The sequence below is a fragment of the Oncorhynchus mykiss genome, chromosome 8 (assembly GCF_057628025.1).
Source record: "Oncorhynchus mykiss isolate SJ-2025 chromosome 8, ASM5762802v1, whole genome shotgun sequence".
Lineage (NCBI taxonomy): Eukaryota > Metazoa > Chordata > Actinopteri > Salmoniformes > Salmonidae > Oncorhynchus > Oncorhynchus mykiss.
In genome coordinates, this window is record NC_143029.1 from 65,297,595 (window position 1) to 65,310,715 (window position 13,121).

The 13,121-nt window shown below is 38.2% G+C and overlaps 1 long non-coding RNA gene across 1 annotated transcript; it reads right to left on the reverse strand.

Moving 5' to 3' along the window:
• Positions 1 to 301: 301 nt before the first annotated feature.
• On the reverse strand, positions 302 to 10,440 carry LOC149982080 (uncharacterized). Its single transcript, XR_016482786.1, has 2 exons — positions 10,182 to 10,440; positions 302 to 689 (listed from the first exon to the last, which is right to left on the reverse strand). It is a non-coding gene; the product is annotated as an uncharacterized LOC149982080 (long non-coding RNA).
• Positions 10,441 to 13,121: the final 2,681 nt, after the last annotated feature.

Below are 13,121 nucleotides of genomic sequence, written 5' to 3' on the forward strand. Positions count from 1 at the left end.
TGATACCCTTCCCCAGATCTGTGCCTCGACACAATCCTGTCTCGGAGCTCTACGGACAATTCCTTCAACCTCATGGCTTGATTTTTGCTCTGATATGCACTGTCAACTGTGGGACCTTATATAGACAGGTGTGTGCCTTTCCAAATGATGTCCAATCAATTTAATTTACCACAGTTGGACTCCAATCAAGTTGTAGAAACATCTCAATGATAATCAATGGAAACAGGATGCACCTGCGCTCAATTTAAAAAAAAGTCTCATAGGAAAGGGTCTGAATACTTACGTAAATAAGGTATTTCTGTTTTGTATTTTTAATAAATGTGCTTTGTCATTATGGGCTATTGTGTGTCGATCGATGATGGATTTTTTTATTTTTTTTTTTACATTTTAGAATAAGGCTGTATCGTAACAAAATGTGTAAAAAGTCAAGGGGATGGAATACTTTCCGAATGCACTGTACATTTAAATGACCTTACATGCAACAGCTATTCACTGCCACGCAGTGAAAGTACTATTTATTAGATACTACCTAGCAAGTCTTTATGGCATCAACCATAGAGATACAATTAGTGTTCTTTATATGTCATTCTAACACTTAAAAGTTAATGTTCAGCTCACTCTATGTTGAAACATACTCACCTTCAAGATGTTGTCTATGTTGGAAATTTTCTAAAACTCTGAGATCCATACTGTAAAGAAATTAAAAAAGAATAATTAATCCAGAGATGAAAATAATAACCTAAAGGTAAAGGGAGGTAAAGATAAGAATGAATTCAGAGATGAAAAGAACCAGAATTACAAGGTCTAAAGTAATCTACAGTACTTGGACCTCTGGGCACAGAGAGAGCAGCAGTGGCTGATGGACTGAGACTAAAGGTTTGCCCTACTTCTCACACAGCTCAGAATCAGAGGCCCTCTCCTCCCTATCAGTAGACAAGCAATCCAAAAACAGAACCAAGGTGCAAAACATGGCATTTCAAAATATTGATTAAAATATTTTCCTGTATCGTTTACAGCGTGCGGTTAACTCTTTCCGCTGCAGTTGGCTTTACACACTTCAGTTGTCGTCACTGACTGACTGCTCCTGGGTTGTAATAATGGGTGAAATGGAACATTTTATGCCATCATCATCATCGTCTCACGATTCTGTTTTGATTAGAATTTTGTGGTTCGTAAACTTTATTTAAGGTATCAGCAGTGACCATCACAAACTTTGGGGGAGGGAAATGGATGCATAATAAATATGTGTCATCCTAGAAATTCATGACAGTATATCATCTGATAAAAGTTTTTAATTGCATCATTTGTCCATTATGCTTCTTAATCACACCTTACAGTTATTTTGTCTTAGATCATGGCGAACATTTACAGACATGCTCTGAGGCAAGGAAGATAGCAGACATCTTGTGGCTTGAACGTTGGGCAGCTCCCTTCCAAGTCTGACAGCTAAATTCACGTTAATTAAACTGGCCCAGTTCCGGGAAACAGACTACTGAATTAAAGTCCATCTTTAAAGTTAAATTACTTATGCCTTCCACTCACTCTCTTCTTTACAGCTCTTTATAGCCTAGAGAAAGACTTGATTGACTGAATGAAAGGAAAATCAAAGATAGCTTATAATGAAAGATAGGATGGCATCAAATTAAATACATTGATGTAAGAGAGGTGTCAAAAGGACATGAAGAAATAACAGATTTTCAATTTAAAAGACTTTCAGATGAGTTATATGAGCAAAAGTGTGCGAGCTGTTATGTTCATACATTTTCAAAAAAATATTTTTAATCGTACAGAGATGTACCCTATTCATTGCTAGTTTCTTTTCACCACAAGTCAATTATAACTCAAAACATGTCAAGATTTTACATGTGACGTCATAAGCCTGTCCACAAAATTGGAGAGTATCGCTGCTTTGAGTCTATGGACAGACCACAAAGCCCTTTGATAATGGCCATAGTGGGATCACTCCCCTCTCCAATTACTGTATGAAGATCAGCCCTGTCCTGTGAACACCACTTGTCTTCATAATACTGTATATTAGTTTCATGAAGAACACATATACTGTACATTCTTCCCCATACATGTTAACAAGCTTTAGTCTGCTTTAATCAACTTTCCTACTATGGGAACTTCTGAAGTTTTATTCTTACGTTTGAGGATAGTTTGTACATGGCAAGTCTCACTAAATCACACAAATCACATTTCTAGAATTGCAGAAGCTTGCTCTCTCTAGGCTAAATCATTTCCGTTTGAGACCAGCCATTGGCACCTCACTTGCCTCCATTATAAACCAGCACTCAATACTGAGATTGGCTGATGCATTACAGCCCTACTGCCACTGGCTGCCAAACAATCATGGAGTTCGTCTCCCAGTCTTTATGTTGTGCCAGAACCTTTCTCCTTGATTGCCCACAGTCTCAGCTGTTATGGCTAGACAACTACTCTGCTCTGGCAGCAGGCCAGAGAAAAGGGCAGCACGTTATTTGGTCTGGCCCTCAGTCAGATGCCATTCCAAATCAAATCAAATGCTATTTGTCACATACACATGGTTAGCAGATGTTAATGCGGGTATAGCGAAATGCTTGTGCTTCTAGTTCCGACAGTGCAGTAATATCTAACAATAATATCTAACAGTAATATCTAATAAGTAATCTAACAATTCCCCAACAACTAACAACTAACTAAAGTGGCCAGTGATTGGGTCTCGATGTAGGCAGAAGCCTCTCTGAGTTAGTGATTGCAGTTTAGCAGTCTGATGGGCTTGAGATAGAAGCTATTCTTCAGTCTCTCGGCCCTAGCCTTGATGCACCTGTACTGACATCGCCTTCTGGATGATAACGGGGTGAACAGGCAGTGGCTCAGGTGGTTGATGTCCTTGATGATCTTTTTAGCCTTCCTGTGACATCGGGTGCTGTAGGTGTCATGGAGGGCAGGTAGTTTGCCCAAGGTGATGCATTGTGCAGACCGCACCACCCTCTGGAGAGCCTTGCAGTTGAGGGCGGTGCAGTTGCCGTACCAGGCTGTGATACAGCCCGACAGGATGCTCTGAATTGTGCATCTGTAAAAGTTTGTCAGGGTTCTGGGTGACAAGCCACATTTCTTCAGCCTCCTGAGGTTGAAGAGGCGCTGCTGCACCTTCTTTACCACACTGTCTGTGTGAGTGGACCATTTCAGTTTGTCTGTGATTTGTACGCCGAGGAACTTAAAACTTTCCACCATTTCCACTGCTGTCCCTTCGATGTGGATATGGGGTTGTTCCCTCTGCTGTTTCCTGAAGTCCACAATCATTTCCTTTGTTTTGTTGACGTTGAGTGAGAGGTTGTTTTCCTGACACCACACTCCGAGTGCCCTCACCTCCTCCCTGTAGGCTGTCTCGTCATTGTTGTTAATTGTTAATTGTCATTGTTGTTAATCAAACCCACTAATATTGTGTAGTCTGCAAACTTGATGATTGAGTTGGAGGCATGCATGGCCATGCAGTTGTGGGGGAACAGGGACTACAGGAGGGGGCTGAGCACGCACCCTTGTGGGGCCCCAGTGTTGAGGATCAGCGAAGTGGAGATGTTGTTTCCTACCTTCACCACCTGGGGGCGGCCCGTCAGAAAGTCCAGAACCCAATTGCACAGGGCGGGGTTGAGACCCAGGGCCTCCAACTTGATGATGAGCTTAGATGAGCTTAGATGCTGAGCTGTAGTCAATGAACGGCATTCTTACATAGGTATTCCTTTTGTCCAGATGGGATAAGGCAGTGGACAATGTGCAGTGTGATGGCGATTGACTAGTCTCTCAAATCACTTCATGATGACAGAATTGAATGCACATGGGGAGTAGTAATTTAGTTCAGTTATCTTTGCCTTCTTGGGTTCAGGAACAATGGTAGCCATCTTGAAGCATGTAGGGACAATATACTGGGATAGGGAGCGATTGAATAAGTCTGTAAACACACCAGTTCCTTTTAACATGAGTCTTCAATATTCCCAGATAAGAAGTTTTAGGTTGTAGTTATTATAGGAATTATAGGACTATTTCCCTCCATACCATTTGTATTTCATTAACCTTTGACTATTGGAGGTTCTTATAAGCACTTATTACAAAAGTATATATAAAGTATATATATATATATATATATATATATATACACATTTCTAAAACAAATTGGCCGATTAATCGGCATCGACTTTTTGCCCTCCAATAATCGGTATCGGCGTTGAAAAATCATAATCGGTCGACCTCTAGTTCCTAGGCCGTCATTGAAAATAAGAATGTGTTCTTAACTGACTTGCCTAGTTAAATAAAGGTATAAAAAAATCAGCGCCCCAAAATACCGATTTCCGATTGTTATGAAAACTTGAAATTGGCCCTAATTAATCGGCCATTCCGATTAATCGGTCGACCTCTAACAGGGAGTGAGCAAAGCGGGCCTTTGGCTGTTTGGCAGGGTGGGTGGGGGTCACTCAGAGGAGCCATGATGTAGGCAGACAGAAGCACACTGATAACTTCAGTTGGAGACGAGAACAGAGAGGCTCAAACAGCCACAAGGCCTCTGGCTCTGCTAGGGAGTATAGAGATCTGTCTCTGCCAGGCTAGAATCACCTGCAGCTGGATTACAACCACCCAACTAAACCACTATATACAGTATACACCACCAGTCCATCAGTAAAGATACTACGAAATACTGACGGGCACTTATTTGCAATGAAATTATGTTAACATGGAAATACCCGTCATTCAAAGTGAACTCATGAACTGTGAGGTTCCTGTCACTGTTATGATTATAATTCAGAGCTAAACAGTAATTAACCAAGAATATATTTATTCGTGGTTTTTGAGATGAGTCTTCCCTTCTGAGACTAAATATCACTAGAAGGAAAGGACATTGCAATTCATCAACTGTATGTTCATGCAAATCACAAGTGTTGTACCACTGTGGTACATTTAGCTAACCTAAAACATCTGAAACTTCAGAGTCTGTTAAAGGAAAACACATTTTATAGAACTTGCAACTGAAAACATTCTCTATAAGTGGCTGTTGTGTCAGAAAAATATGATAATATTGCCACGCCTGTTACAAAGACAACAATACAAAAACAATGCTTCTTTATAATTATGTGTGGGAAAAAAACAACTATATAATTCCATAAATTATTTGATAGGTTGATGTACACTAACCACACCTAGAAGGTCTTCACACTTACTAGAATTTTCGCAAAAATACGTTGGTTACACGTATACTGCAATGTAAACTTGCGGACTTGTCACGTCTCAACCGCTACCTCGCACGACACTCGCCCAACATGTGCTGCCCTCTAAGCAGGGCAGTGTAAACAGAAATGTCTCGTTGAGCCAACAATCGTAATAGCATAGACATGTTTTTGAAACAGCTTTTATTTATATTTGGGACTATATACAGTTTTTACCTGAAATTGTAGTAACAGCCTGCTATGCATTCTGAAATTGTCGCTGTAGCTTTAAATCTCAACAGGGTTTATTTATTTATTTATTTTGGACTATGAGCCACCAAGGTCCAGGCAAGAATTAACTCCCACGGGAATTATCAACATTTTCAGTCGCAATTTGCTTTTACCTCATATAATGTCTTCCATGATCAATAAAGACAGCTTTGTTCTAAGGTAACCTTAATGCTGGTGTAAGCCTAAGAGCTCCTATGGTTCAGCTAAAAGTTAGCATTCACCTACAGCTAGCATGTGTATGTGAGGATGCAGCCATTATTTAGCTAGCTTGCGAGCAGTTACCTAGCTGTGTAGCCTATATTATAATATGAATGACACTGTATGATAGCGTTACAGTACTTTTATTCAGTATTCGTATGGGAGGGGTAAATGTTCATTGTTGATATGCTAACGTTACTTGATCATGAAGCATGTCGTTAGTTAAAGCTATGGCTACAATTTCAGAACGTAACAGGCCGTTACTATAAAAACGAATTTCAGCTGTTTCAAAAACTTTACTACGCTGTTACAGTTTTTACTGTAAGTGTTGGCTCAACAAGACATTGCTGTTTAACCTGCCCTGCTTAGAGGGCGCTAGCTCCGGAGGTAGCGGTCGAGATGTGACACGTTAGTAAGTTTACATTGAAGTGTAGCCGATGGTATTTTTGTGAAAAGTTTAGTTAAGTGTGAAGACTCTCATAGATAACGCACCTGTCTAGTCTGTAGTGATAATCAGAAACAGTAAAAAAAAAAAATCAAAAATACAAGCGCAAAGTATTTATTTCAAACTCCCTTGGTTTACATTTGCGTGTGGAAGGAGTAAACTAAAAATAATTATTTTGAGGTTAGCAGCCAAATTAAACCTCTTCCATAGAAACTTCTTCAGTCACTAAATGTCTTACAGACCTTTAGCCCCAGGTATCTGGAAGCAAAGCAACCCTTAACTTTACAACATGAAACCAGTGAGCATGTTCAGGTCTTTAAAGTGCACTCTGAGGACACACATTTGAATCAAACCAGGCTCACAGACCAAATTAATGCTTTGGCTGCATGAAACCAAACAGAGCCTTTAACTTCCATCGCCAAAGAAAGCAGTCAAAATGCAAAAGCTTTGAGAGAAATGACTACAGTGAGTGTTCCTATCTGAGCATTAGAGAGTCATAAGAGATGAGGTGGGTACATGCTATTCCAATGGGTGTTGAATGATGTGACTGAACTTTCATGGCCGGCCAAACAACCCACATTAAAATATATTTTTGTGTACCATGGTATAAATACTGTAGCATTACTATTTTTATAAACTATGATGTTTGTGTGAACTTTACTGAAGTATTCACTGTAGTGTTTCTGCAGACATGACTGTAGTTTACACAATAGTGTTTTTGTTTAATTGATTTCTCCTTGAGGAAACCTACTGGACAAACACTAAAAGAGCAACTGTTTCATAATCTGTTATTAGGTAGGACTGGAGGCTGAACTTGGCATGCAGGTTTCTCACTCATGGGTGGCACACATTCTGATATGCGGTAGTGTTTTTGCAGACACTGTAGTGTGTTGCGGATATTACTGTAGTATTTACTAGTGCTTTTTGTGGCTAATACTGTAGTATTTACTATAGTATTCTACAGTATACTACACAATTATATCATAAGTACTACACATGATTGCGGGATACTCCAGTGTGGAGTATAGTATACTAAAGAATTCTACAGTAAGTACTATAGTATTCTATAGTCTGCTGTAGTCTTTTTTTCATGTGGGAAAAAGAGAACTCAACTCTATGCTTATAGAAATGACACATTTTACATCATTAATAAACTTAAAATATAAAAAACCGGCAGTGATAGTTTGCAATTAACCTGTCACAAGTACTTGCATATAATTTTCTGATTAAGATGCAGTGAGACAAGTAGCAGCAACAATGCTTTTTTTCTCACACGTAAATGAAGGTAGGCTGAATTTGGGAACTTTATGAGGCTTGGAAAAATGCAATAAAATGTGAATACACCCATCTGTTGGACCTTAGAGGACTTCCTGTAAACAAGCTTGGGAGAGAAAAACCTCTACCACCAGCTCCTCGTCTATAATTGCTGTTTCATCTTTATTTTCTTCTTTCCATTAGCCTACCTACTCTTATTTTCTCTCTACCTACTTCTCTTATCTGTCTCCTTTCATTTTCTTTCACTCTCCCTCTCTCTTTGGCTTTCCTTTCTACAAATACCTCTAAATTATATTGTTTACTTCAAAATAGTGGTAGCGTTGGAAGCTAACATTGCTTTGATGTAAAGAGGAAAGAAAGACAGTATTGTTATTGTTAACATTTTTCTATATAGTTATACATGTATTGTATATAATATATACTTATATTTCCTAATTTATGAGTTTGATTAGATCAATATGTGATTTGATTATTCTGTAGTTTTATCATCCAGAATCAAATCTAGCATCAGATTTATGCATTATATCACAATATCTAACCCCTGCTGACACATCCCTCATGGATAATCATGCATACATACATCTATATTCCACCTGTAAACTATATGCGATTACATTTCCTGACACAGAAATTCACCAGGGAAATCATTTCTCAATGGAAAATGTTGAATTACATTAACGGTAACATTGTTGTTGAATGCAAGCAGACAAATTATAATGACATACATGTATTATATCTTTCTATTTAGGACTAAATAAATGAGTAATATCTAAATAAATATATTATAGAGGATATAGAATTTGAATCATGTATTTATTATATTCAATATATTATGTTTTATTTCCATTTACTCATGACCAAGGATTTTAGTTGCAAATAATATGATATTGTATAATTTAATTTACATTGTGCCCTGTTGCTTTGTGTACAGTTTGTTTCCTTTCAATCAATTCATTTTCTATATTGATTTGTGTAATTTCCTTATTCTTACAATAAAATGTAAAAAGTAACTATGAGCCTCATTTTTTTCTCCCCATTCCATAAAGACAGGCTTTCCGTCAATAAGAACTCATGGGAAATAAAACCAACAACATAATAGTATTGTACAGGCCGGGTTCACTCTATGGTTCAATTATATCTCCATTAAAATGGTACATATAAATACATATATTCCAGTTAAATTAAGTATATGCACACCGTTGGCTAAATATTATCAATATTTCCAGTGTAAAAAGTTATTTTTGAAAAAAACATTACAAAGAAACCATCCCAATCGTTTAAACATGAATCGACTCTATTCAGTCCTGTCTGGACTCTAAAAAGGTATCTCTATGTTCACTAAGAATATGAACAGTAGGTTAGCTGTTTTTTCCCCCAGTGATATACTGTTTTTGGAGAATCTCAGTAAGATTTATATTGCTAGCTGAAAAACCCAACCCTGCTATATTATAATGGCCAACTGGCCAGCAACTGTCTGCAAAGAGAACCACAGTGTTGATCTAATCATTCAGTGATGTCAGGTGGAAAAGACGGCTTACTTCCTCCCTCTGTGCCAACACTCAGCCCAGAGAGAAAGGGGAGAGAGAGAGAGAGAGAGAGCGGGAAGGTTAGGCAAGGCACATGGCCCGGCTTTTTTATTCATTATACAACTTCTAACTTCTGAAGACTGTGTTACAGTTGTTTATTTCTCCCTACTTCCTCCTCTCATATTTTCAAGGAGAGCCATATAAGCAGTGAAGCATGGGAGGTTTACATTCATGTAAACACGTCTAATTGATTCTGGGAATATTGTTAGATTGTGCTACATGAATTTTAAATTTAAAGCAATATGTCCAGGCTATAACAAAAAAAGGACTCTGGTACACATACTGAATATAAGACGGGTATGTGGCCTCTTTCTACGCCTCCACCAATACAAAAAGGATGGTGATCCTCTGACGAGGTGCACTAAAAGCACAAGATATTTTCGTACAATTCCTTCCCAGATTTCAACCATCACAAAGCAATAGAAATGGTGGTTGTTGTGGATCCCATTTCAAGTACATCTGCAGCACACTGAAACAAAATGTGGACCCTAGAATTACCAGGCCATTGTTAAAACCTAACAAAAAGCGCAGTATTGTCCAATGTACACAGTGAAACAACAGCATTGTGTTGAATAGTGAGAAAAGGCTGGAAAATTGTGTAGCAAATGATGTCATTATTACGTTTTTTTAAGTATTTTCCTTTTTAGTATATATTTTTTATTAGTAAATCAACTAACTATTGAGGATTTAAAAAAGTAAGTAAAGATATCAATTAGGGGCTGGCAAGTCCTACAGTTTCGGCTTTGTTTCAATGTAGCATTTTGACATGTTTACGTTCCTTCCTAGTCTAAACCAAAGCACTGAATTGCTATTGAATCTTTTCTCTCCAACTGTCATATATACTATGGGTGTTTTCAGAGGTTTATCTAAAAGGTTATCTTAAGTAATCTAAAAATTGTACAAAGTCGACTAAGCAGATAACTTTTCATTCATTCCCTGTACGGGTGTACAGGGGAAATACAGGTGCGAACCAAATGCACATTACACATGCTGGAGACCCGAACTGCTCTGAAGGATCAAACAGTGCTCCAAGTACTTACTGTAAAGTACTATACCATTGTATTAAATATCATACAATTACAGTTTCCATTTGCAACAAAAATCTTGAAGTTATTGTATGTAGTTAAACGGTTGCTGTAAGAATACATTTTTACATTAAACACAAACTTGAAATGTTAACAGATTTTGGAAAAGCACCTTCTTACTCACACAAAAGTACTGCCAGCTTCCATTTGGGATTGATTAAAGCCCAATGATCTTTATATGAACTTAGTGTGGTGATCCCAAAGCCATTGGTTAAAGAGAGAATGCAGTGGATCATACATGTTGCTCCTTAGCTCCAATGCAACCCCAAGCTCAAACTGTGCTCCAACTAGTGCGCTCCTCCTCCCCTCTTTAAGTTAGGGACTGAGTCAAAGGCATACACATCATTCACAGAAGTTTTAAAACCACACCCAGAACTGCTTGCAAAGGAGGGGAAACACTGAGTTTTCCTTAAATAACACCAGGAGAAGGGAGGAAACTCCTGTTTTCTGCACAGCCAAACTCTCAAATAGCCATGTAGTAGGTTGTGTTTTGAAAATAAAATTATGATGCAGTTGTCATTTTCAGGATGTTTATTTTTTTCAGCTAGGGGGGGGGTTCTATTTTAAAGAAGTAAGTAGGTGTGTGGTGGGCTCTGGCTCTAAACACCATAGAGTATAGAGATATGTGGTCTCAGGTCATAGTGTGTAGTGGTAATTGAATATCCGCTGTGTTTGCATACTGCGTGTGCGTGTGTGGTTGGTGTGTGCGTAGGCACATGGGCATGTAGTTGAGAGCTCTCTTCATCCTGATTCCCGTCCTTGATGACAACCAGCTGCACCTCTTTCCTTTGTGAGTGGGCAGCATGTAGCCTTCATCCCTCTTCATACACATTAATCTCTTTACGATAAAGAAGCACACCATTTCTATAGCACAAATTGCCCCGCCATTTTTGTTGTGTGGGTTGTGCAATCCTGATTGATAACATTGCTACATGCTTTTTACTTTCTGTAATTAGGGCTATATGAAATCTATAGTGATTTGTAGTTTGTAAAAAACAAAGTTGTTTCTTTTGGGTAATGAGTACAAAATTAATATGACATTAAAGCATTGTTTTCCAGCATGAAAAGGCTATTGGATTTGTGACAAAATAGTATATTGTTAGGAACAGTACATCCTTTGATCTGTTATCTTTTCCCCAGACTAATCATTTACAAATGACAGCCCGGAACTAAAGGTGTAGCCTGGAGCTTGTGAGGGGTACCAGGGTTTGTCCACCAGTTTCTATTTACAGCATAATGTTATGTTGCTAGGGAACATCGTTGTATTATCAAACCAATCAAATGACCATAAATGTTTCTCTCATTATCTGGGATGCAAATTGCTTTGCATATTCTTTCCAGTATACAGTACTGTGGCTACAAAGAACTTGATGCAGCTAAACAATATGCAACCAGATGTTCTTTCAAAGTCAACCTGACTTCTCTGACATAATCTAGTTGAAAGGATGTTCTGAGTAGGAATTTCAAAAACTGGAGGAAAGAAGTTTCACAAACTTTACACTCCCATTTGTTTGTTTGAATAAATTGTCTTAAATACGCAATATCAAACAATGGACAACCCGTTTGAAAGCAATGTGAAAGCAGGTTGACAAAGGAGGGGTCTAGAACCAAACTATAAAATGTTGTATTTTGTCTGGCAGGTTGCCCAGACGGCAAGTGAAAACAAAGGCTGCCTACGCACTCCCTATCTGTGACTTGAGACAGGCAGCCAGACACAGACAAGCAGACCCACAAAGGGAACACTTTCATCTGTATGTCATTGCATAGGAAACCCAGCTCACAAGAAAAATTACTACAGTTTACTATAAAATACTACAGTACTTACTAGATAATTATTTAGCTAACTGTAGTATACTGTAGAATACTATAAACCACACACTGTAGTATCCATCGATAATGTGTAGTACTTACTATAGAATTTTGTAGTATACTGTAAAATACGGTCATGCTTTAAATGATGTGCAGCTTATAAAGGCTTAATAAAACCTTCATAAACACTACACAAATGTGTTACAAATCATCTATAACCAAATGTCATGCTTTATAAAGGGTTCATAAATGTGGCATAACTGTGTGACATAACCACCAATGTCAAATGTGACATAACCCACTATGTGAAATATGACATAAACCTTTTTTTTTTTTCATAACGGGTGGCATAAGCACTGCTTAGTAAAGACCTTATTAATCATATGAAATTGGTACCTCACAAAGCATTTATAACCCTGTCATGCATCTTGGTAGAGCATTGCAACACCAATATATTATGTTTGATTCCCAGGACCACCCATACGTAAAAATGTATTCATACATGAATCTAAGTCGCTTTGGATAAACGTGTCTGCTAAATGTTATATATTATATTTCACTGAAACATTTCTTGGATGGCCCAACCTCCTTCCCTCTTGGGTCTATAGTCAATATTGGACCTGACCTCAACTTCCCCCAAAATGCTGTGCTGCAGGATGACTCACACTCTAACGTGCAGCCATGCACAGCAAAAAAATGACAAATTCTGATTTCTTGGTTTTGTTTTTCCAGGTTTCGTTACCAGGGGGTGACTTTTGAGGTCTGGGAAAAATCTAAGGAACTTAGATTTTTTTGTGTATATGCCCTTTAATCCAGTGAGCATGCCCTGCACTGTTGTTTGGTTTGCAGGCTTTCTGCAGTAAGCGCACATGTGATGTGATTTGTCCGCCAGTGAAATGGGTGGAGTAAAAGGCCAGCAACATACCGTATTATTTGAAGACCGATGAAATGACACCATATACAGTATGTGACCCTTTTCTAGACGATAGGCGTATGTCACACGTCACTACTTCACAGGAGAGGCATTTGAAAGTAATATTTTTTTATTTGATTTGTGAATGAAAGAGAAATATAATAATACGAATTTAATGGGGTTTCTCATCTTCCAAGTTAGAGTTTCTGGCGCAGCACAGAAATGCCCTTATCCAAATGGTGTGACAAAGGCATTTCCTAACAGACCTGCTCACTTTTTGTTGTTGTTACTTTCAAGGTTTTAACCAACATGCAGTACCTCCAGCAGGAACAGAGGCAATAA